This window comes from Otolemur garnettii, unplaced genomic scaffold (genome assembly GCF_000181295.1).
Source record: "Otolemur garnettii isolate 467f Iridium unplaced genomic scaffold, OtoGar3 scaffold00051, whole genome shotgun sequence".
Classification (NCBI taxonomy): domain Eukaryota; kingdom Metazoa; phylum Chordata; class Mammalia; order Primates; family Galagidae; genus Otolemur; species Otolemur garnettii.
In genome coordinates this window covers 7,041,529-7,045,528 of record NW_003852446.1, presented here as the reverse complement: position 1 = coordinate 7,045,528, position 4,000 = coordinate 7,041,529, and positions in this window count along the sequence as shown.

Sequence of the window (4,000 nt, the reverse complement as noted above, 5' to 3'; positions counted from 1 at the left end):
GCCACCTTAGGTGTACGTGGCTGGCGCCTTAGCCGGTTGAGCTATAGGCGCTGAGCCGGAGAGCGTTTCTTAACACTGATTCAATGGACTCATAAGCAATAAATACTCTGGACCAGACATCACTTAAGCCCTCACTGAGTGACTATATTTCCCTCTCCTTGGGTCACCATTTTGTCGTCTACCCTCACCCTATGTTGTTCAATTATTTGATTGAACATACAATTGGTTTAAAGATTGAGTAAGTCCACTGTGTTCATATTGTCAGACACTGTGAAAACCACAAGACTCGAGACAGCACATACCAAGTCAAAATCAAAAGATACAGGAGTGTCCCCAATGGGGTCCCAATCCAGATTGGAACTGACATGGGTCAGGGAAGGTAGGATGTTCAGCCGTAACTTTTGGGATTTTCTTAGTTGTGATTTTAGGTGGCCAGATGGTGATTTTAAAAAAGTCTAAGAGCCAGATAAAGCGGCAGGGCCAGCAGCAAAGTCTGAAAATCAGGCATCCTTCAACACCCCCACACCTGCTTGTTTGCCACGTTATCAGGAATTCTGCACGCCCACCACCAGAAGCCACTGTCAGCTTGTTTGCTTGTAGCTGTAGCAGGTGCCACCTCAGGCATCATGGGCAAAGGTCTGGGGAATGTGGAGAACTTCTCAGGGCTGCAAACAGACTCTATGTCCATTTCTGCTTCCTCCAACTCTTAGATCAGAGCACAGGTGCTCAGTAAAGATCCCTTGTGACTAGCTTCTGTACCACAGATAGTTTCCTTTTTCAGTCCTAAGGTGGGCAGATATAACACTTGGCCCTTCTCTCAGGATACTTAAGTCTTGATGGAAAGATAAAGTACTTTAAAAGGTAGATAACAATTCAAGAATCAGGTAGCAACTCAGTTATTGAAGATATCCCAGGGCTATGTATGATCCAGTGATAAGTAGGCAGCAGAAATAATCAATGTTATGACTTTTGAAGGAGGCAGGCTTGATAATTTGGGGTCAGGGAAAATTTCAAGGAGATCGTGGGAGTGGAGCAGTTTAAACAGAGGCTCAGAGATAACCTCTGGACATACGGAGTATGAATGTCCAGGGCATCATTAAGAGAGCAGCCTAGTGAGACCAGACTTTTCTTCTGGGGTACTACTTCTTAAACTCTTGAGGCAGAACAAAATAAGACCCCACAATCTGCCTGCACCATCTTTTCTCTTTTTCCAGTGGTAAAAGAACTCAGTGATATCAAAGAATTGGAGAAGAACAAAATAAGTATTAAAGTGGTAAAAATGCAGCAATTACAAGAAAAGAAATTATTAACAAAGGTAAAATCTAAGACTAACTTCACGATTATGCCAGTGAGCTGCAAGTGAAAGCTTTAATCTGATGAAGTTCTAGAAGGAAACTGTCACCTTGATGTTGGAGGACTCCTTTCTGTTTTGGACCTTGCAGCATGGCCAAATGTGTGGCAGTCAGATTTCATGATTATGCACTTAACCAGCATCTCAGAAAAAAAGAAAACTTTAGTGATTTCTAGTGATTCTTAGTAACTCACTTAGTAGCTTTGGTCATGTATGGACGTAAAAACCTGTGGAATGAATCTTCATTTGCCATTAAGAATGAAGAAAAGCTCTTGCATTTTTGCAATAGAGTCTTTTGAGGTGAACTAATAGGCCGCGAACTAAACGTTCTAAATTTAACATTGCCAGGGCAATGAGTGAGGTGGAATGATTTGCAGCCTCCACGTATGCGTACACAGCCCCATAATCTCTAGTCTGTATCCCATATCCCACATTGACTAACCAGTCTTGACTCTAGATTTTGTAGATTTGGAAAGAATCGTCATAATGCCCTTTGTCTTACTCAGCTCAGGCTGCTCTAACAAAATACCACAGACTGGGTGGCCAAAGCAACAGACATTTATCTTTCACAGTTCTGGAGGTTGAAAGTCTGACATTAGGGTGCTAGCATGGTCAGAAATCTAGTGCGGGCCCTCTTCCTGGCTTGTAAATGGCTATCTTCTTGCTGTGTCTTCATGTGGTAGAAAGAAAGAGCTCTGATCTCTTCTTTTTCTTCTAAGGGCATTAATCCTATCATGGGGCCCTACCCTCATGACCTCCCCTAAATCTCATTACCTATCAAAGGCCCTATCTCCTAATACCATCACATTGAGGGTTAAGGCTTCAACCTATGAATGGGGAGGCACAAACATTAAATCCAGGACAGCCCTCTTCCCTAGTACTCTGCCCCACTCCTAACATCTTCTGTTTATGCTGTCATAATATTTATCAAATTATAATAGATGGGTTTTCTCATTTATATCTTCCTCACGATACCATCATATAACTCCTTAAAGGCTGGAACGCATATGACATATATTAGGCACACAAGGCACATGTGTAGGCTGTTACTGGCACCCTGACCACAGCAAGTCCAGTGTCCCCTAGAAAAGTAGACATCCTAAGTCTTTGTATTCTTAGGGAGATTACTACTTAAAAGCTAGACTAGCTGCTCTCCCAAGAGCCGAAGGTAACATTGTTGGCCATATTCAGAAATGGGCTCAGAAATTTGACTTTAATTCATCAATTATATTCCTCTGGGAAATTGAAAAATTAGAGAAAAATCACCTAATGTGCACTACATGAAGGTGTTCAGCACACCTCCCGGGTGAAGGGCTCAACTACAACCTGAACTTTACCTTAGAAATGAAAACGATGTAACCTAAACATTTGTGCCCTCATATCAATCGGAAATTAAAAAAATTAAAAATGAACTAACTCATGTCTTGAAAAAATAAATAAAAATTAGAGAAAATGCCAAGTTAGGTAGTTTTTTCCTCAAAGGGAAGAAAGATGTGTAAAATCAGAAGAAAACGTACTTTTCAAGAATTCTTTGGCTTTATTTTGAAAGAACATCTATGTGCAGATAAGACATATCTACCGCCCAGTCATCCACAGAGATGTCATCTCTGATAGAGGAGAACATAAGGTGCTCATTACTCTTAAATGTTAAGCATTATGCATCACCATCATTCCTGCTGATTCAAGGGCTAATTTTGAGCGTGTTGGCAGGAGGGCAAAGTGATGTACCCAGATACTTGAGAAAAAGTGCTTTTAGCACCTAACAACAGACCCCCAGAATACACGAAACAAAAGCTGAGTGAACAGAAGGGAGAAAAAGACAATTTAACAATAATAATTGGGAACTTTAATACCCTGCTTTCAATAATGGCTAGAACAACTAGACAGAAGATCAACAGTGAAATAGAAAACTTGAATAGCACTATAAACCAAATAGACCTAACAGACATCTATTTAGAACGCTGTGCCCACAACAACAGAGTACATGTTCTTCTCAAGTACACATGAAACATAGTCTAGGACAGACCATATGGTAGGCCATAAAGCAAGTCTCAAATTTAAAAGGACTGAAATTATGCAACGTATGGTCTGTGACCATAATGTAATGAAATTAGAAATCAGGCTTGGCGCCTGTAGCTTAGCAGCTGGGGTGCCAGCCACATACACCGGTGCTGGTGGGTTTGAACCTGGTCCGAGTCTGCCAAACAACAATAACAACAATAACAAATAACAAAAAAATAGCCGGGTGTTGTGGGGGGTGCCTGTAGTTCCAGCTACTTGGGAGGCTGAGGCAAGAGAATTGCTTAAGCCTAAGAGTTTGAAGTTGCTGTGAGCTGTGACAGTACGTCATTCTACCGAGGGTGACATTATGAGACTCTGTCTCAAAAAAAAAAAAAAAATTGGAAATCAATTGTTAGTGAAGTTGGGGAATTCACAACTTGTGGAACTTAACACAGTCCTAAATAAATAAGGAGTCAAAGAGGAAATAACAAGATAAATTAGAGAATACTTTGAGACTAATGGAAACCCAAATACTTTTTAATAAAATCCATTCTAGGCTCGGTGCCTGTGGCTCAAGCGGCTAAGGCGCCAGCCACATATACCTAAGGTGGCGGGTTCAAATCCCCAGCCCGGGCCCGCCAAACAACA